Genomic DNA, 21,240 nt, shown 5'->3' with positions numbered 1-21,240 from the left:
TTCTTCTCTCTTATTTTCGGTTAGGTGCAGTACATTTTACGTGCATTTTCATAAAAGGATGTCGGGTAGGGGCGTTTAGAATACTGAGACATCATAGAAATATATTTTTCATTATGCTTAAGCAGATCTAATAATATCTGGGGTTTAACGTTCCAAAACCACGATATGCGTATGAGGGACGCCGTAGTGTAGGACTCCGGAAATTTCGACCACCTGGGGTTCTTTAACGTGCACCTAAATCTAAGTATACCGGCCTCTAACATTTTCACCTCCATCGAATATGCAGCCGCCGCGGCCGGGATTCAATCCCACGACCTTCGGGTCAGCAGTCGAGTGCCCCAACCACAAGATCACCGTGGCGGGGCGCTTAAGCCAATCTAAAGCAGTGAAGAATAAAGGGAAAGAGCGCCTTTATGTTGCGTGCAAACTTCACCGCAACACCATGCACCGAAGTATTCAGCTCATGTCATCAAAAGGCGATATCGTCGCGATGCGCTTTATTATTCGAAATTCTAAAACCTATAGACAAACCTTTACCGCTGTCTGTAAAAATTAGAAGTACAGGGGAAATACGCTGCATGAAGCACTGCCCTTTTAAGTCATCGAACAAGCCGCGCTGCGATAAATATTCATTCGTTGCTGCATTTCTCGTAAACCATCAGAGTAGTGCCGTAAAAAGAAGCGCGGATGTAGTAACTACCAACACTTATGTTCAGGCTGTACTTCTGCACAAAGGACGAAGTGACTGTACCCGTAAATTATGCATGACGTCGCTGTAAATAGTTTCCCGTTGCTCAAAGAAGAAAGGGTAAAATTCTGTAAAAGCTAACGCTGTCACTGGCCTAACAATTTTGAACGTGCCTGCGCTTTAGACGTGCGCTAACGGGCAACGAGACGGGTACCTTCTTTAGATGTAGCCTGCTTTTTTGAGCATTTATATCGAGGTATTAACTCGCGTCCTTCCGTTGGTCGTGATGGCCGCACTGAACGTGTAATGTTGGGGCGGTCCTCCACGATCGCACTACCAACTTTCATACTCACAGTGGGCCCACTTCTGCAGAAAAGCTATCGCACGTAAGTGGTTCCAAGTTGAGAACAAACTTTTCTACAATTATTCGTAGGTAGTGGAAACGCAGAAACCAATAATTGGAGCAACAAGAAAATCGTAGTTTCACCCCAAAGACAGCAACATGATATCGATGGCAATACATGATATGCAAAGTATGGACTGTAGCTTTGCCCGGCGTATAAATTGCAGTAAACTTTCGCTCGTTAAATAAATTAGTAAGGTCGATATCAGACGAGCAAAAGCAAATACAAGCTGATTCCACTACATGAACGTGTCCTGCGGGGGTGTCTGCTTCGGCGGGCGTTTGGTGAGTAGCGTCTCTACGGACCTGAGTTAATGGGGGGGGGGGGGGGCTCTCCCTTCATCTACGTCTTTCTTTTTCACTTTATATCTTTCCCGTCTTCTCTCTTCCACTTCTAGTCTTACTAGCGGCAAGGGTTAGCCTTGTGTAGTTACCCAACCGTGGGTATATATTGGGATATAACGGTGATGTATGGCTGGCGACTTCAGGTGTTCTACCTTGTAGCCTCCTCTCTTTGGGCTTGATGGTGGGTGGCCACCATCACCGCCGACTTTTAAAGGATTCATATGGTAAAAGCAACCCCCCCCCACTCTTTGATCGCTGCCTGAAAAGGTGGCGCGCCGATGAGACATTCACTTTTGCCCAAACCAAACAGTCCTTTCCTAAGTGCCATGTTGTACACAGCCAGCACGAAACAAAGGCAGTTCGAACTATCTCACCGTTCCTCGGGTCAACGATCTCTCACGGAGGCGATCGACCCAGGTCATAAAGTAAAGAAGATGGGAAGCGGTGATATTCTTCTCAAAGCTCGCGATAGGCTCCCGTACGACAAACTACCAAAACATGTGACTTTTGAGGACACCCCAGTGTCAGTGGGCCCACACAAGTCAATGAGCAGAGTTTGTGGCGTCATTTCGGGACATGACCTTATCGAACTTAGTGAAAGTGAACTACTAGAACGATGACAAAATCCGAACGTTGTCAAAGTACAAAAAATAATAATAAGGCGGCAAATCCCAACCAAGCAGATAATTATTACCGTCGGAACCAGCAACCCACCTGAATTCATTGAAACCGGTCAGTGTAAGCTTTGTCTCAGACCACATATACCAAATCCCCGTCTATGTTTCAAGTGTCAGCGCTTTGGTCATGGGTCGCAAAGCTGCAGAGGGCGCGCTACATGCGAAAATTTGTGCATCCAACGAACACTTGTCCGACACCTGCACCTTAGCAGCCCGTTCTGCGAACTGTGAAGGGGACCACCTTGCCTGCTCACGATCATGCCCCTCTTAGAAAAAAGAGAAAGAAATAATAGAACTCAAAGTTAAATTCAACGTGCCCTTGCAAGAGGCGCGTAAACGCTTCTCACTCCATAATCAGCGCAGGTCCTTCTACGCCGATGTGTCGCGCCACATCTCCCGGCTGCCGCAAGAGTCACATGGAGCGTGACGGCGGTCCCGCCATCAGAGCCCCCGGCTGGAGCAGCTCGCGCTGTTCTGCCACCTGCCAAAGAGTGACAGGAGACTCCCAGGCCTGCCGGACCCAGGGCCACTGCATGTGCAGTTAGGCCCGAAGCCGCGCACGAACGTGCCCACTGAGCGGGCACAATCCGCCACCTCAGAAGTCGTGATGGATACAAGTATAGCACAAGTCCGGCGTCTCAGACGCAGAAGAAACGGCGCAGCTCATTGGGGCGCACCCAGTCCGATATAAAGAAAACGCCCGCATTACAGGGCCTGGAAAAGTTACGATGGAACGTCAGAGAACTTCTCACAAACCTTGACGATGTCCAAGATCTTCTACAGCAACATTCACCAAAAGTGCTCTGTGTACAAGAAACCCACTTAAAATCTAAACACACAAACTTTCTTGCCAAGTACGTTATTTTGCGAAGCGATCGCGATGAACCTGTGGCGTCATCTGGTGGTGTAGCCGTAGCCGTGATAGATAACAGAATAGCATGCACATATCTACCGCTTCAAACGCCTCCTGAGGCAGTGGCCGTTCGAGCCGTTCTTTGAAATACTCGTCACAATTTGCTCTGTTTGCATACATCCGCACTACCAGCTGCATAAACATGGATTCCAGTCCTTAATAGATGAACTACCAGGAGCTTCATTTCAATATGTTAACAGCTCATAGAACGATTAGGAAGGGACGAGACAACAGAGGTAAAGAGCGCTGACTCTCAACTAGTTTTATTTCGATAAGAAGTTCATATATACATGGAAAGGGAGAGGGCGCTAGACAAGAAAAGAGAGGATGGCAGCACCTGTACATCCTCTCTTTCTTTTCTTGTCTAGCGCCCTCTCCCTTGCCATGTATATATGCACTTCTTATCGAAATAAAACTAGTTGAGAGTCAGCGCTCTTTACCTCTGTTGTCTCGTCCCTTCCTAATCGTTCTATGAGCTGTTAACATATTGAAATGAATCCACACCAACTTGCCCAAGCGTCAACCTTCGCAAAATACCAGGAACTTATCTGGTCCTTAGAGACTTCAGTGCATGCATGGCAGTGAGTGGGGTAATTCGCGCTGCGATGCGCGAAGTCGTTTAAAATCCTTTGAGAGGTTCTACTTTTTAATTTCATTTTTTCGCTTCAAAACTGCTGGAAAACAATGATGATGACTGCTGGAAACACTGAGAAAGTCTGTCTGTAAAATCGCTTTTATGTAAGCGGCACAACAATGCATTCACTGCTAACATTAAAGGCGGCATACTACAGCGCAGGGGTAGCAATAAGCAAAAATGTAACAGCCGTGAAGGCCGTTTTCCTGTAGAACAAAATGCGTCATCTACGTTGCCAGTTTGTGTATTGTGTACAAAATAATGATGGAAAAGTTGCGTACTTGGTGCTCAAGCGCCCAAGGACAATGAACGTAAGTGTTAGAAAAGGGCTTTACACACGGACGTGAAACCGAATTTATGCCAGTTATCTGAACTGAATTCTGGTGAACTTTACAGCTGATCAGTACAGCATGATGTACTGAGTCACTACAAGGAAACGCATGCATGTTTTACTTTTAATATGGTGCACAAGATGACACGTGCATGGCTATGGAGCTATGAGCACCAACGGCTCTCTAAGAACTGATGCAGCTCATCTGGATGACTCACAGAATTTCGGTTGGCACCAGTTTTTTTAGGATGGTGCAATAAAATGGTGTGCATTGCTTAATTCTGCAATACGACAAATTATTGTAATCAAGGAAGTCATTGGTACTACGAAAACTTTGAGAGTGCCACTAATTAGAATACATTTTCATGGTAGATCTTATCTCGACCGCGTTGATAAAATTTGCAGAATCTGCCCTCGCACTCGGTCACACCTACAGGGCTACATTGATTTTACAGTCAAGTGCCTCTATAACAGACACCTCTAACAAGAAATGGACTGTGCTATGAAAGATTCCTGGCAAAATCGTCAGTGTTGTGGTGCATGATCTTGTGGGAATCGAGAGCGCCCTCCCCTTCAGCGCCTCGTTCCCCAGCTAGCGCGTACCGGCCCCGCGCGGCTCGAGCGCCGGGAACCGCGGTTAAACGGCAACACGGCGGCCATGGCGACGTCGCCAGGCCTTTTTGCTCGGTGCATGCCATGCGTCGCACCTTCCCGGCGCGCAGACGTTTGGACGCCGCTCGCGCACGGCACGCTAGCACACGCCACTGTGCTACGCCTATCATCAGTGGCCGCCAGTGACAGCCCCCTCCCCACATGAGCTCGCGGCTGTCTGGCGCATGGTCGCCGCGAGATGCTCTCACACACATGCAATGAGAGTGTCACGCACTGCTTCTGCTGGCGACTTCTCGCTGGCGCGTTCGGTGGTGCCCCTTTGTGTGGTAACCGTAGTGCCGCAGGCAAATGTACTAGATCGGTCTTGCGGAGTTACCTTGTACGGCCCGCAATCCCCTAACTGTCGCATTGTGCTGCATCGTGGGTTAATAAACCCGTGTTTGTTGACAACATGCCTCGAGTGGCTTTTCTGCGCCGTGTCGGAGAGTCGAAGAACCCGGTCATCTTTGTGCGCAACGGTGGTAGAGCAGAGGTGCGTCCCGTCCCGGTCGCGCTCGTAGGGTAGGCCTTGTGCAAAGCTATCGCCACAACCGTTACAAGGAAGAGGCATGTACAACGAAGTACTTTAAAGCTTCCTGGCACATTGTTTATGTGATATTTGACTTTATTTTCGTCTTCCATATTTGCGAAACCGTTCACAAATTTCAAAGAGAAACGTTAGTTCTACGGAGACCTGAGACATGGAGCACAAAAACCTAGGAGCTAGGGGTGTGCGAATAGTGAAATTTCATCTCGAATCGAATTCGAATCGAATAGTGCAGATAGTGGCCAAAAATATCGAATATCGAATCGAATATCGAATAGTATATTTACACGAAATGTGTTCGCCAGTTACGGCAAGACAAAGGAAAAATCACGGACACTACGACGTGCTGGCAGGTTCATTACGCACTTGTTCGGGAGTGGCTTTTGTTTCAGCTTTTATGGGCGCGCAAGCATGTTGATAAGAGGAGGAGGAATAAACTTTATTGACAATAAATGGAAGTGGGAATGTCGATTATAGAAGAGCCGCCATTCCAGTCAGCAGCGCCACTCCTAACCTCCTAACAGAGGGGGGTACGGTAGCTATAGTTTTCTTTCCCTGTGGTCGCGCAATACGGCTCATCTGACAACGGTAATGTTGTGCTTGATCGCCATGTGTGCTCCGGTCCCAAAAGTCTTCGGGCGCCCGTTCTCAACAGCGTTTTAACTGCGCGCCGGAACGATGGGATTTTCTGAACTAGTGGTGCGGTGCGGCAGTGGCGACTGCCACCGTGAAAAAATTTTTACATGCAAAGCCAATCACCGAGGGCGTCGCAGGCCAAAGTCAGGTCGTTTTACGGCGCTTGCGGGCATATGCGACCGATCTACGCAAGTAGTCCGTGCTTTCCTTTTTGGAGCGATGTTGTGAAGGACTTAACAGTTTTCTCATGTGTTTTCTGCGTGCGAAAATGACATAATCCGCTTTAAGGTCAACATACGCTCGCTTTTGAACCAGGATGTCGGTGAAAGTTTAACGAACGGCGACGTTAGCGTTAGTTTTAGCTACCCCACCCTAACCAAGTTGCACCATTGGCTTTTGTCGCGTTTTAGATATTCTTCCTGTCGAATTATTCGAAACTCCGAATACTAGCTATTCGAAAGTCGAATCGAATTACTCGATTAGGAACTATTCGATTCGAATGCGAAACTCGAATATTCGCACACCCCTACTAGGAGCCCGTGTTCATGCACAATGACTAAAAATATTTTCGACTATTCTGCCTATACAAACCTTGTCCTGAGAAAGTCAGTTTTAAAGGTAATGCACTGCATCCATTCTCTCATTTCTATCTTGAAATCACAAGGTTGAACGTGCTGGTTGGTTGAACCAGCTAGTGGCAAGTTTCCTACTTTCCAAACAAGTAAGTGTGCTTAGCAGAGGCGAACAGTAAAAAACGATGACCTGCATGTACCTCGTCATCTATGTTACTGCTGTTAGGTAAATTTATACATTCATGTAGACTTAAATAGTCACATTGATTGCACATCCAGTGACTCCTGGCCAGGGGACATTTAAGGTAATATCAAGTAGTAATCAGCATAAAAATTTTTCAGGGCATACGCATTTCATAACTGGCAGAAACAGGATGGTACAGGGCTTTGAGGCAGGGTTTAAGCACACCTTCACAGGTCCTTTATCCAGATAGGAGTGAAGAACTAACAAGAAGAGCTACGTTTTACCTTGGCATTAGCAGAGCTTTAGATTTAGATGCACATGATATAACCAAAACTTACAGATATGCCTCATAAGATAAGCATATCTGTGTTTTGTCACATCTGGCCCCAGTTTTACTAACTTGTTTGGCAGAACTTGCAATAAGTTTTGAGGATGAATTAATAATTTCTCTTATAGGAGTAGAATTGATAAAACAATGATCAACAGCGTACACTAGCCACCGTATCTTGTTGTTTCGCTACGTGTTCAAGACGTGGCAAAAATACAGGAACAAGCTAACCTGCACTGTTTTTCTGAGCCATATTATTCTACATATTACAAGAATAACAGTGTACACTAAGCTTTGTACGCTAAGTGCAAAGCTTATAAGGAAATACTTAGAGAGCAGCATCTGAATTTTGTAATTATTTTGTGCTTTTTAAAAGTCTGCAGTAAAAGAAGTGGAGCCAGATTCTTTAGTGAAGCATTCAATCTTACAGATGCAGAAAAGATACTGGACTTCTTTATTTGATAACCTTTTAAGGAATACACTTCTGCCGAAGCAGCAAAAGGTCTTCGCCCACCTTCTTTTTCTACAAGATGGTCTATTGTGGGAAGACTTTTCTGTGCACACTCTATTGAGGATGTCGTACATCTCCCATCAATTGGACAAACACTGGGACTGGTGCAGTGTGTTATGCAACAGATGTTACTGTTTTGATTCCAATAAAACATTACAACCAACGTTTCTTGTATCAAGTGTTGAGGTGTGACATTTCACATTCATTAAGAAAAAATACAACTTGTGCAGGCAAAACAAATTGCTGAAACACTCACCTATAAATGTTAATGCTCGTGCTCTACAAAATAGGTTGAAAAGATGATTCCTGCAAAACATCGTACAAAAGAAATAAACGACAGGAAGTAAGACAGAATTAAAGTTATCAACATTGATCACTTTCTGAACATGGGTGGGTTGATATTTTATCAATGGTAGCGTAATTACATAATGAACTTGAACATCAAATACAGGTGCACGAGGCAGCAGGATAACACACGCCGCCGAATTTTTAAAAGTTTTTTTTTTAATATCTTCTACAGTCCCCGTATTCCAGCGGGATATGTGTAACCTTGAGTCACGAACCTATGTACTGATGTGGCAATAATATACTACCAATTACAAATAAACCTTTCTTTCTGAAGAACAGCTGTTTCATTGTGGCATACAGTAACAATTTTTTCAAAGTTCGTACTGCACCATCACTTGAAGAGGAGTGCAAACCAACCCGCCGTGGTGGTCTAGTGGTTATGGTGCTCGACTGCTCACCCGCAGGTAGCGGGATCGAATCCCGTCCGCGACGGCCGCATTTTCGATGGAGGCGAGAATGCTAGAGGTCCTTGTACTTACATTTAGGTGCACATTAAAGAACCCCAAGGATTCGAAATTTCCGGAGCCCTCCACTACGGCGTCCCTCATAATCATATCGTGGTTTTGGAACTTTAAACTCGAACAATTATTATTATTAAAGGAGTGTCAGCCGTACGCCGACGTTCACAACAGAGAAGTGCAAAAGCATTAACTATTTATTTTGAGGGAGACATGTCACTCGCACATTTGTGGACGTTATGCTGTACCCTGGTGCACGCCTTCGACATTCACTTGAACGGCGGTGTAAGGCTGAAGAATACAGGTAAGAGGGTAGCTAGTCCCCCTATATAAGATCAATTAAATACTAAATGTGAGTAATTAAGAAATTCTGTATGTCGTGTCATAGCCCTCATAAGTGCTAATTGCGGAAAAAAAACATGGCTGATCCCTCCGTCATAGGAATCGGTATAACACGAAAGTGAAACTTGTCTTCACAGAAGTAGTGCTTATGATATATGAGAGCTTGTACAATGTCTATTCGTGTTTGGCAGCTATAGCATCGTTTGACGTGGATGCACCCATGTTGACAGTATGTCTCTATCGCGACGACTAACGCCCATGATCATGATAAAACCGTTGAGGTAGCTGACGGTGTGAACATATATTTGGACACAGCGAATCGTGAATCGCGCGTAAGGATGATATCAACAAGCTCATAATCAACACTGGTACCCGGTATGCACTTCTTCAAAGCGTCGTCAATTAAGGAGAGAAACGGCACGGTGTGCGCTTTCTAGTAATGGGTAGCCGACGCCTGTGCTGATGCATACATAACACACACTGCACTTCAGCAACGCGGGAGGTAGAGGTTCGTAGCCTGAGCCGCAAACGCGTGCGTCCCGCTGGCCTCTGTCTCGCAGGCGCTGCTCTCACTCCACCAAGGCACGACATTCGCCCGTCGAAATCGCGTCCTTTCTGCAACGCATATTGCAGCAGTTTTGTTAGTCGGTGCTCTCGCATTCGAAGCAGTCGGCGGCAGAGAAATCCCGTTCGTGCACGTGGAAGCCGCACTACTCCGATGATCCGACGCACGCTAACACGAATCCAAAGGCAAAGAACGTAACTGCGTCAAGGGTGCCTCGGCGACGCCAGCGCGGCCAGTCTACCTCTCTGGTATCGAGACGCTTTAACCATGACCTCCGCTATCACGTGCAATCTCGGAGTAAGCGCTAGTAAGTGTCGATCATGAAGCATTACTTCTTTCCACCTGTCACAGACGGCGGCACCGCCCCGCTCCGCCCGCCGCGAAAGCGAATGTGTGAAAGATATAAGGCGCGTTCGCGCCGTGCCTAGCATCTCCCGAGTTGGCTTAGTCGGTAGAGCGTCGGGCGCTTGCCGTCGCGGCCGCAACGTCATGGGTTCGATTCCCGGCGTGGTATCTTTTTCTTGGTTTTTTTCTTTGTCACCCGCTGGCGTCCATTTTATCAACGTCATATCCGTGACGGATGTACTTCGTGGACCCCGGCATAAAACACTTTCGTGTTAATGTTAATGTTAATGTATACGTGCTCGGAGAGGCTGCTTCACCTCGGCGTGCACAACACGCAACGTCATGGGTTCGATTCCCGGCGTGGTATCTTTTTCTTGGTTTTTTTCTTTGTCACCCGCTGGCGTCCATTTTATCAACGTCATATCCGTGACGGATGTACTTCGTGGACCCCGGCATAAAACACTTTCGTGTTAATGTTAATGTTAATGTATACGTGCTCGGAGAGGCTGCTTCACCTCGGCGTGCACAACACGCTGGAAGAGATAGCTGAGTCACAAGAGAGGGCGCAGTTCACGAGACTTTCTACCACCAGTGCCGGGAGAAACATCCTGAAAGAGCTTGGAGTTCACCCGACAGAAATCGATACCCGCTACTGCAGCGTTCCTCGAGAACAAAGAGAGCGTATTACCGTGGCACCCATACCTCGGAATGTTCACCCTGAATACAATGTAGGCAGACGACGGGCTAGGGCTAAAGCCCTCCTGGAGAGTGCCCATGCACATGCCCGGAGTTGCTGTTTCGTTGACGCTGCACGGTACCCAAACGGAAAAGCATTCGTTGCAGTCACTGTTGATCAAGATGGCATTATTACAAACTCCTCGTCGGTCCGGACCACAACGGCTGAGGTTGCCGAACAGGTCGCAATAGCCTTGGCCCTGCTAGACGACGGGAGAACAACAATATACAGTGACTCGAGATCAGCAGTTCGAGCATTCGGTAGGGGCACCATCTCAGAATCAGCCTTGCGGATCCTGCGAAATAAGGAGGTACAACAACACACAATCGTCTGGTTCCCAGCTCACATGGGACAGATCAAGGGCGCTCCGTCCAACCTCAACGAGAAGGCCCATAGAGCTGCGCGAGGAGTCGTCGACCGCGTAGCTACTGAACGGCGTGACGATGAGGTTGTTGACAACAAAGATCCCCCAACGACGTACAATGAACTTTGCAAGAACTTTTATCTGAGGAGGCGAAAGTATCCGCCACCGCACAGTAAACTGAACAGGCCTCAGGCATTGACGCTCAGACTCCTGCAGGTCGGGGCATATCCCAGTCCCGCACTCTTGCACAAAATTTACCCAGAAATTCAGACGTCAAACACGTGCGCGCTTTGCTCAGACTTTGCCAGCTTAGATCATATGCTCTGGCGGTGCCCTGCGTTACGGGTTCAAAACGTTACATCGTCAAAGTGGGATGCTGCGCTACGCAGTACGGATTTCAGGACGCAGCTATGGGCAGTCCAACGGGCCCACGACGTGGCGGACAGGTTAGGCCTATCTGTCCCGACGTGGGAGCGGCCCGCTACGTGCTAGTTCACGCCCCGACGGACCTAAATAAAGTTTTTCCATACCATACCATACACACCATCCCAATGTGGCACATACACGTTTGGGCGTGAAGAAGAAGAGAACGTTTTTTTTTTTGCTGCTCTGGTTCTGGGGCAGACGTCGGCTCCTGGTTCTCTGTCTTGTTTCGCCCGCGACATTACTGGTGGAGGGTGCTGGGTACATGTACCTTGGCTCCCAAGTGTCAGCCGTCACTCCTAGCACCTTGGAGACAGCTACAGCTCCCAGAGCAAGAAGCAGCCGCCGCCTGCGAGGATTACCCCCCGAATTTGGTCCCTTGTCATCGAGACTTGAAAAGATGACGACTCCGACGACAAGCCAGGCGAGTCAAACTACCGATGCGCATTGTTCTCCTCTCGCGCATGTTTTTCATGCGCCACAAACACCAAGACCATTCCATGGAGACATTTTCGAAGATGTGGATGACTGGCTCGACCACTTTGATCGGGTTGCCAACATCAACGAATGGGACGATGTTCGCAAGCTGCGGAGAGTTTACTTCGCATTGGAAGATTCTACGAAAACGTGGTACGAGAACCACGAGGGCTCCTTTGCCACATGGCAAGAGTTTAGTCGACAGCTCCGCGACGCGTATCGCAACGCCGAAAGGAAGGAGAGAGCTGAACAAGCCATCTCGTGTAGGAATCAGCGGCCGAACGAGCGAGTTTCAATGTTTGTCGAGGACATGCTTCGACTCTTCCGGCGCGCAGACCCTGCCATGTCAGAGGAAAAGAAGGTGCGGCACTTGATGCGCGGAGTGAAAGAACAGCTTTTCGCTGGACTCGTGCGCAATCCACCGACAACTGTGGCCGAGTTCATCAGTGAGGCAACCACGATGGAGCGTACTCTCCAGCAGCGGTCGTCACAGTACGAACGCAACGACATCACAGCCACTGCATGCTCCATCGGATCTGACAGCGAGAGGCAGGCCCTCGCAGACTTCATACGAAGTATCGTGCGGGACGAACTGCGACAACTCCATGCAGTAGGAGCCCAACCACCTGTGACTGCACTCGCGGACGTAATCAGACAGGAAATAAGGCAGGCGGTCGCACCTCTTGCGCCGCTCGCACCACCAATACCTGAGGCCCCCGTCCTGACATATGCGGCGGCACTGCGATCTTCTGCGCCACCAGCACCGGGTCTCACTATGCGGACGATGGACCAGGCTACGCACCCATTCCCGGACACCGCTTCGAGTCCGCCTCCCGGGTCAAGGTTTCCGAGCGCACCCACATATCCGCCGTCTGCCTCGAGACAAAATGCTAGCAAGGCAAGTGTGTGGCGCACGTCGGATAATCGTCCGCTCTGCTACCACTGCGACGAAGCGGGTCACGTGTATCGCAACTGTCAGTACCGTCAAATAGGTCTCCGCGGCTTCCACCCTGATGCTCGATGCCCACGCTACGGTGAGCGCCCCCGCGAAATCGAGGCGTATCTCACGGGCCAGCGAATTCCTTCGACTGTTCAGCGCCGCCAATCGAGATCGCCATCGCCTCGCCGGTCAACATCACCTAGCTTGCCCTCGTCGTCTTACGCTCCTTTCAGGAGCCGGTCACCGAGTCCCCGCAGGGGAAACTAGGAACCGCGACTTCTGGGGGTGAAGTCGCTGACCGACGAACTTTGAAAGAACCTCCCTCGACGCAACGACCCGACGACGACCGTTCCGGTTTTTCACTATTTTCCGACAAGAAAAAGATCGTTTCTGCTGACATCGCCGTATTCGTGGACAACCATGCTGTCACCGCCCTCGTTGACACCGGTGCCGACTATTCTGTTATGAGCGCCGCACTGGCATCTGAAATGAGAAAAGTTGTTACACCGTGGCAAGGACCCCAGTTGCGCACGGCAGGTGGCCATCTGGTGATGCCGACTGGAATGTGCACGTCACGTATTCGAATCAGTGCGTCAACATTTACAGGGTCTTTCCTCGTGTTGCCTGTCTGCTCTCGGCCAGTCATCCTGAGAATGGACTTTCTTCGTGAATACGGCGCCGTCATTGACCTCCGTGAATTACTTGTATCATTCGAGGAACCTTTTCCTGCTGCCACTGAGAGCACGGAGCTACCGAAGACAGCGTTACGTGTTGCCGATGATCCTGTGACTCTGCCGCCTCGAAGCAGTCTCTTTGTGACTGTGGAATTGGGACAGGACGTGTCCAACGCTGTAATTGCGGAGGCAAATTTGTCTTTCCTTCTTTCACGACAAATCTGCATTGCCCGAGGAATCATTCAGCCTAGCAACAGACGAGCTCACCTGCTGGTCACGAACTTCAGCGACGAATATCGTCATCTTGCCAGACCCACCGCCATTGCATAGTTTGAGGAAATTGCCGACGCCCAGGGTTCGTCAACATTGCCTTCACTTTCGTCTGGCGACCATTCTACCGAGGACTTCACGAGCACTCTCGACGTAAGCCAAGGTCTACCCTTAGCACAACGAGAAAGCCTTTTGCGTATGCTCGGCTCATTTCAAGACTGCTTCGCTACAACGTCGAAGGTTAAACAGACACCGCTTGCTCAGCATCGTATTATCACCGAACCCACCGAACGACCCATTCGACAACATGCCTATCGGGTGTCGCAAAAGGAACAAGACGCTATACGTGACCAAGTTCAGCAGATGCTTAAAGACGACGTCATCCAGCCATCGACCAGTCCCTGGGCTTCACCAGTTGTGTTAGTAAAGAAGAAGGATGGTACGTTGCGCTTTTGCGTCGATTATCGGAAATTGAACAAGGTCACCAAAAAGACGTTTATCCTCTGCCCCGAATAGATGACTCCTTGGACCGTATACGCAATGCCAGATATTTTTCCTCCATGGATTTACGTAGTGGCTACTGGCAAATCGCAGTTGACGAGCGTTACCGCGAAAAGACGGCTTTTATTACTCCTGACGGCCTCTACGAGTTTAAAGTCCTGCCTTTCGGTCTATGCTCAGCGCCAGCTACTTTTCAAAGGATGATGGATTCGGTTCTCACAGGGCTCAAATGGAAGTCGTGTCTCGTTTATCTTGACGACGTGGTGGTCTTCGCCGATACGTTTGAACAACACGGCCAGCGCCTGCAGACGGTCCTTCAGGCAATTAGAACAGCTGGGCTTTCTCTCAAACCTGAGAAGTGCCATTTTGGATACGAAGAACTGAAATTCCTTGGCCACGTTGTGAGTCATGCCGGCATCCGCCCCGACCCCGAGAAAACCAGCGCCGTTGCCGCATTTCCCGTGCCCACAAATAAGCGCGACCTACGCCGATTTCTCGGGCTCTGTGCGTACTACAGGTGTTTCGTCAAAAATTTTTCGAAGATCGCTGAGCCCCTCAATCGCCTTACAAAAGACGGCGTCCCGTTTGTTTGGGGTCAGGATCAGCGCCATGCCTTCGACACCCTCCGAAACCATCTCCAGGCGCCACCTGTACTGGGTCATTTTGACGAAAACGCTGACACAGAGTTACACACAGACGCCAGCAACGTCGGTCTAGGCGCCGTATTAGTTCAGTGGCATAATGGCGTAGAGCGCGTGATTGCTTATGCGAGCAGAACCTTATCACCTGCTGAGAAAAACTATTCTGCTACAGAAAAAGAATGCCTAGCTGTTGTCTGGGCCATAACAAAGTTTCGACCATACTTGTACGGCCGCCCTTTCAGGGTAGTTAGCGACCACCATTCTCTTTGTTGGCTCGCGAATCTCAAGGATCCCTCAGGTCGTCTCGCACGATGGAGCCTTCGGCTACAAGAATTCGACGTCACCATCGTACACAAGTCTGGGCGGAAACACACCGACGCTGACTGTCTTTCACGTGCGCCAATTGGAAATGCCAACACTGACCTTGAAGACGACGACACTTTTCTTTCCGCCGTGTCAGCAACCAGCTTGGCTCAGCAACAGCGTGACGACTCGGAGCTCAGCCCGCTCATTGACTACCTAAAAGGGCGCACATCCCAACCTCCTCGAAGTTTTGCACGCTCGGTAGCCTCCTTTTGTTTCCGGTATGGAGTCCTTTATAAGAAGAACTTTGACCATACGCAAGCTACATACCTGCTAGTTGCGCCAACCACGCTTCGTGACGACATTTTACGTGCTTGTCACGATGAACCATCGTCTGGACACCTTGGCTATACGCGCACGTTGCAACGGATTCGCCGCTCCTACTACTGGTCACGTCTCGCGAAGACTGTGAAGCACTACGTTCGCACGTGTCGCGACTGCCAACGACGTAAGACTCCTCCTATACGACCAGCGGGACTGCTACAACCAATAGCCACACCGAAGGCGCCTTTTCATCAGATTGGCATGGACTTGCTGGGATCATTCCCCACGTCTTCGTCTGGAAATCGGTGGATTGTGGTCGCTAGCGATTACTTAACACGGTACTGCGAAACAAAGGCACTTCCAAAAGCTACCGCAGCAGACGTCGCCCATTTTTTCGTTAACAGCGTCGTCCTCCGTCACGGAGCGCCAGCTGTCGTCATCACTGATCGTGGGACAGCTTTCACCGCAGATATGCTGCAAGAAGTCTTGAGGTTAAGTGGCACGGAACATCGCAAAACAACGGCCTATCACCCGCAAACAAACGGGCTGACTGAACGACTGAACAAGACGATTGCAGACATGCTGTCATTGTATGTAGCCATTGACCACAAGAACTGGGACGATATCCTTCCTTACGTCACTTTTGCGTATAATACTGCAGTTCAAGAAAGTACCGGTTTCACCCCTTTTCGCTTAGTCTACGGTCGAGAGGTCACCACAATGCTCGACGCCATGCTCTTCCCCGACAACCTAGGAATGTTTTACACGGATGCTGCGATGTTCGCTCAACGCGCCGAGGAGGCCCGTCAACTCGCGCGACGCCGTATTCAGAGTCGCCAAACTGCAGACGCACGCCGCTACAATCTTCGTCACCGAGAAGTTACTTTCAACCCTGGTGATGAAGTCTGGGTGTGGACCCCCATCAGACAGCGCGGCCGTTCAGAAAAGCTGCTGCGCCGCTACTTCGGACCTTACAAGGTTGTACGACGTCTCAGCGGCGTTACTTATGAGGTTCTTCCAGAAAGCACCTTGAGACGTTCCCGTCGCCTTCCACAAACTGAAGTCATCCATGTTTCCAGGCTGAAACCGTACTTTTCCCGCTGTGACTCGACTGTGGAGTGCCATTGACTTCATTGACGCCTTAGCGTGTGTCCCCTTGTTTTCTCTTTTTCGTTTTGTTCTTTGCTGTTATTTGACTCATAGTTTGACAGCAGCAGACTACGTTCTTTTGTGTTACGACACATTTATTTCGCTTGTATAGTATCCTTCTTCACTTTTCTTTTGCCCTCATGTACAGCATCGAGACGATGCTTCTTTGGGAGAGGGGGTAATAACACACACCATCCCACTGTGGCACATACACGTTTGGGTGTGAAGAAGAAGAGAACGTTTTTTTTTTTTTTTTTGCTGCTCTGGTTCTGGGGCAGACGTCGGCTCCTGGTTCTCTGTCTTGTTTCGCCCGCGACAATATGATTGTCGAACTGCTGAAAAGGCGCCGCTGCCCTTGCTTGCCGCTCGTAACAATACACGCGCACTAAATGCACATGTTGGTGTAGGCACTTTAAGATACCCTTGTTACTTTGGCACTTACATATGTAACGGTAATGTTCGAAAACACATGATCGTCGAACAGCTGAGAACGCGCTGCTGTCACTGAGACGCGTGTAGCTCGCGGCATAAATAACCAAAATTGCTCACAGCACACGCACATGGAATAAACGTACGTCGGTTTCACCACCTGAGGATACCTTCGCCACGCTGATACCCGCGAATTTTTCGTGGGCGAAACATCCGCGATGTATGAAGAAGCACTCAAAAGGACACTCGTTAATCATTCTTGCGACACGACGCGCGATAAACCGAAGTCGGAACCGAAGGGGGTTTACTATGGTTTTCTCGAGTTCGAGACGCCCCGCGAACTATTTGCTGAACTAATGCACGCTCAAACAGACGCATATGGCACAAGAACACGAGTTCAAAGCTCCGCCGACTGTTTGCAAACTACTTGGTAAATATACAAGCCCGTGAAAAAGAGCATGCAAGTGCTTGGTGGCGCAGTAGTGAAGTGGTTATGGTATCTACTTTCGGTGCTAGTGGTCACGAGTTTGATTCCTGTGTCGTGTGTAACTTGTATGGTGATGTTAAACTTGTATAAAAAGCACTGTTGTTTATCTTCTAATCAACCCCACTGACGAATAGTGCCGCAAATTGGCCGTACAACGCTGTTACAGACCCAAAAACGTATTTTTTATTCCGCAAGCACTTCAGGGCCACCTAGAGAGAGGACGCCACGCGTGAGTGTAGCCCACTTCAAATCACGCCTAAGCATCGTCGCTGCTATTCTGAAGGCCACTTAGAATTGGGCCACTTCCTCTGGGAGCCGCGTAACGAACTGACTCGGCGCGGCCGGATTTCCTGCCTGCAGGCGAATATGCAGCTTTTGTGGACACACAACAACCAGCACCCCTGGTGGCCGCGGCGCGAAGCTAGCGCGTTTTCAATGGAATGAGCGAGTTTTTCTCGAATAATTAAGCGTATAGGGTGAATGTTGGAAAACGCAGACCACAGAGCGCTTCTGGGAACAGAAACGCTCGAGCAGACTGCAGCGATCACGTTGTAGTAGGCTTCAATCTTGTTCCCAGAGCAATTAAAGGTCGTACAGTGGGAGCCCATGGAAACGACGAAAATTTTGGCCTATTTTTTGAGACAAAAACGCTCACTGTGATGAAACTAAAACAGTTCTATTAATGGTCAGGAAATCACATGTAGTCCTGACACTCGGCTTTCGTGAGTAGCCATTCTCAACATGCCGCAATTGGGGTAACATTGTTCCCTAACTCGTTTTCTGAAAAATGGTCCTTTAAGTGCGCGTAATATGTTGATAAACTCTTGCGTATCACAAATAAAACGTCGGCGATTGCGGCCGATTGGGTCGAACGCCCAGGCACGGCGCGCGGCGTTGTCGCGCCGTTATCGGTTCGAATCCTTGCGCTGGACCAACTATTTCTTGTTTTCAGCCGCTTGTGACTTAGTTCCACAGCATCCCACAAGAAGTCGCCGCTGAAACAAAACAGAGTTTTCGTTTCGGTTTTGTTTTCTCGCTTTAATTGTGTACTATCGTATTGTTCCTTCACTTTATGACATTCTAATTGCATTTTTAAACACTCAACACGTATCAGGGTGTTGAGGTCTCCATTTATCAATTTATGCTTTAACCTTTCAAACACCATAAGCAGAAGAACGCGTGACTAATTGGCTTACGTAAAAAAAGATGTTTCGTGCTAGTGTACGCATCTTGTGTTCGAAACTTATTTCTCAGTTGTCACGATTTTCTTTTAGTCTTCTCAGGTCCCTACAATCTAGCAACGCACAGAGAACAGACTGAGCTTATAGAAGCCCCTGTAAGTGAGGCATAATAACGAAATAACAAAGCTGAAAATTTTTGCAGTTGCTTTTTATTTAAAGGCTAACACAAGTGTCTTTCATAACCTTTGATTGTCCACCCGTTGATCTCATTCCTAATGCCCTGCTTCGCTGAATTTCTCCAGTTTAGAAGCCATCTCGATCTATTCCGGATGTTCAAGAAGTAGTATTCTACAAAACCTACTGTTTCATTCTTTATCTGAATCATCTGTTGTTGTCATATTCATTGTTGCATGTGATCAGAAAAATGCCAGCATGCCTTCTTTTTTTCAACACCACAAAGTGTTGTGCGCGGCATCGAGTAGGTCCGTATATGAGGAATGTGGACCAAAGCCTTTTAGAAATAGAGGGACTGAGCCTGCCCATTCCAGAATGAAGTTCCGGCACTCCAATAGATTATGGCACGCACTCGGAGCCTACCTATACGTACGACAGTAAGGGGCATTTTTAAACGTGTATCAAACTAAAAAGTAAAGCAAACCTAATGCAAGACAGGGTTCTGAGAGTGGCACTCGCACTGGTTGTGTTGGTAAACCTGTCATTATGTGCGAGCCATCTTCTTTTTTTTTCTTCGATGTATTGATCCTCGTCCTCCGCCACCCCACGAAAGCTTTCTGCACCTAACGTGGTTTTGCACTTGCTCCAAGATTCGTAGCACTGCTAGCATTTTGCGCCTCACCTAGTTTGGCGCTGACTCCGAAACCGGCACTCCTTTGACGATGCGGTGATTTCGTATGATGACATCAACACGTGACGTCATAATGAAGTCACATGATGGCGTCATTCAATAGAATTCAATTTTGCTTCATCTCAAGGATGAGGGCAAGTTCGGGAGGAAAGTAACGTCAGTCACTTGAGGAGAAACCGAGCCTCCCTTATACATGGAAAGCAATGAGGAGAAGGGGGTGACGGATCAACGCAAAACTGCGCAAAACCTATGAAAGGTTTCGCGCAGTACAAGTAAAAATATGTATGAACAACAATGCTGTACACACAAGCTCAAATATACGTAAAGAGTTTCTTACGGCGCGCGTTCCGAAGTAATATGTAAGTTATACAGGAACACAAAACGCAGTATAAACGAACAGCAATGTTATGCACACAAATTGTAATGCATACGTCAATGGCTTTCTTGCTACCCAATTTGCAAAGTACAGTTTAAGGTGTAAATCAACACAAAGTACAATATACATGGACAGTTTCATTATTGCCTGAATTAGCGTTTCCTCAATATTCACGACTAAACTACTTCCCTAATGTCAAGTGGACTGCATTTTTCAATCGTTATTTTTCCGGGAAATGATTTATTTCATAACACAGGAACAGCGATACGCAACATTTGTCGCCCACAGTGTGTTCTACAGAATACAATGATCCACTGTTGTTGGTGACGAGTAGGGTACGGAGCAGCAGATGTTTCCAGTACAAAGATATCCAAAAGGCCAGGTTGTTATGAAACAGGGATTGATTATGTCTTATTGCTAGGGAATACTCGTAAAGTTTGTGACATTGGACAATTTTAAAGCACTTAAATAGTTCATTGGGGGGCGCGTAGTAGTTGACATTTGCTACACACGGTGTTTCAAGAAATGTGTTCGAAAATATTAAAGAAATATGGAAAACGAGATATTTTCACGCAGCCTTCATAATTACTTTTTGGATGGTGGTAGGAACCCTATGATGCGTAGATGCATCAGTTACGACATTAAATAAATAAATTAAGTTAATTCTATATTAATTAGTAGAGACAGGTGGTCGGGTCACATGGGAAAATTGCAGCCCTTCCTGCGAAGATCCTGTTATCGCTTTGAGATTTCACAAACGAGCCGCTGCAAAATATTAACGAGTAATGAAGTCTGACAAATTTCGCCAGCGACACTAAAACCGAAACTCAGAAGAGCGCTACTGCCATACTCTTCCGAGACGTCCAGAATGAGCGAGCGTCGTTGTATACCAACCATCGATCGGCTTTGCTTCGTGGTTGTGCGGGTTTCGTTTGCGATCAGAGCCCGTATGGCGCACGTACGTTAACAAATGCAGAAGAACTAACACCACTGCAATTGCCGCCGTGAACAGTGACGTCACTCTGGTCATCTGCTAGTTTCGAATTCCATTGCTCCGCAATATTTACCAGAGACCGATTTTCCAAAATCTCAAAGCGGCGATGGCCTCTTCGCAGCAATGACAGCTAATTAAAAATTTAACTTATTTAGTTTGCTTATTTACTACCGTGATTGCTGTATCTTGTCATCCTAAGCTGTCTCCTGTTACAGAGAAAGTAATGATGAACGCAGCAAGCAAATATTTCATTTCCTTTATTTTTGAGTATTTTCGCGGACACATTTCTTGAAACTCCTCGTACACCTAATTGCTTTCTTTTGTAGTCGGTATATTTTCTTAATGTTGGTTGCTGTTGTACTTGGCCTTACCAAAAGACAATAAATGGCATTTGACAAAAAGAAGCTTTGACATGAAAAATAATTCTGACGTGAAAACGTAAATGAATTCAGATGCGATACGTCTGATTCCAGACATCTTATTAGCTCGGCCAGATTTCCTTAACTACCTCGCGCCACCAGCGCCAGTATGCACATCCCAAATGGTTTTACGACCCTGCGGTTCCAGGCAAGGAACACACAGACCTCGATAGAAAAAGACGGGACACGGAGCCAAGCGTGATCACTCC

Source organism: Rhipicephalus sanguineus, chromosome 1 (assembly GCF_013339695.2).
Source record: "Rhipicephalus sanguineus isolate Rsan-2018 chromosome 1, BIME_Rsan_1.4, whole genome shotgun sequence".
Lineage (NCBI taxonomy): Eukaryota > Metazoa > Arthropoda > Arachnida > Ixodida > Ixodidae > Rhipicephalus > Rhipicephalus sanguineus.
This window is presented reverse-complemented; position numbering follows the sequence as displayed.